The sequence below is a fragment of the Vigna radiata genome, chromosome 2 (genome assembly GCF_000741045.1).
Source record: "Vigna radiata var. radiata cultivar VC1973A chromosome 2, Vradiata_ver6, whole genome shotgun sequence".
NCBI classification, from domain to species: Eukaryota; Viridiplantae; Streptophyta; class Magnoliopsida; order Fabales; family Fabaceae; genus Vigna; species Vigna radiata.
Window position 1 is genome coordinate 12,677,080 of NC_028352.1, and position 1,097 is coordinate 12,678,176.

General features: G+C 40.6%; 1 pseudogene; it reads right to left on the reverse strand.

Moving 5' to 3' along the window:
* The window catches only part of LOC111240729, a 3,344-nt pseudogene extending 2,264 nt beyond the window's left edge, over nucleotides 1-1,080 (reverse strand).
* Between the last annotated feature and the right edge of the window lie 17 nt (nucleotides 1,081-1,097).

The window sequence follows — 1,097 nt, forward strand, 5'->3', positions numbered from 1 at the left end:
AGGTAATATATAGCATGTTCTCTTTTCCCGTCTTCATCATGCTGACCCAATACACAACCCATTGAATTATCCAATACGGTCAAATACAAAATGAGTGGTCTTCCTGGCACAGGTGGACGCAAAACAGGAGGTTCTTGCAAATACTGTTTGACCTTTTCGAAAGCNGCTTGACAATCTTCATTCCAAACTACAGCCTGATTTTTTCGTAACAACTTGAACATTGGTTCACAAGTAGCGGTTAATTGGGAGATGAACCTTGCAATGTAGTTCAATCTACCCAGAAAACCTCGAACCTCCTTTTCTGTTCTGGGCGCAGCATTTCCGTTATCGCTCTTACTTTGTCAGGATCAACCTCTATCCCTCTTTGGCTGACGATAAAGCCCAACAATTTTCCANACTTTACTCCAAACGTGCATTTGGCGGGATTTAACCTGAGTTTGTACTTTCTCAGTCTCTCAAATAATTTCCTTAGATTGAAGATATGCTCTTCTTCTGACTCAGACTTTGCAATCATGTCATCCACGTAAACTTCAATCTCCTTATGCATCATATCATAGAAAAGTGCCACCATTGCCCTTTGGTACGTTGCTCTAGCATTCTTGAGCACAAAAGACATCACCTTATAACAAAATGTTTCCCATAACGTGATAAAGGTCGTCTTCTCCATATCTTCTGGTGCCATTTTAATTTGATTATATCCCGAGAATCCATCCATGAATGAAAATAACAAAAATTTGGCCGTATTATCAACTAAAGTATCAATGTGTGGTTAGGGAAAATTATCCTTCGGACTTGCACGATTCAAATCACGATAGTCAACACAAATTCGAACTTTTCCATCCTTCTTGGGCACTGGCACAACATTCGCTACCCATTGTGGGTATCTTGCCACAGCCAAAAATCCTGTGTCAAATTGCTTTTGAACCTCCTCTTTAATTTTTAGGGACATTTCCGGTTTCATTCTTCTTAATTTTTGCTTGACTGGAGGGCATTCTGGCTTGAGTGGGAGCTTATGCTGCACAATATCGGTATCCAGACCCGGCATGTCATTGTAAGACCATGCGAACACATCTTTAAACTCCTTCAATAGGGTACGC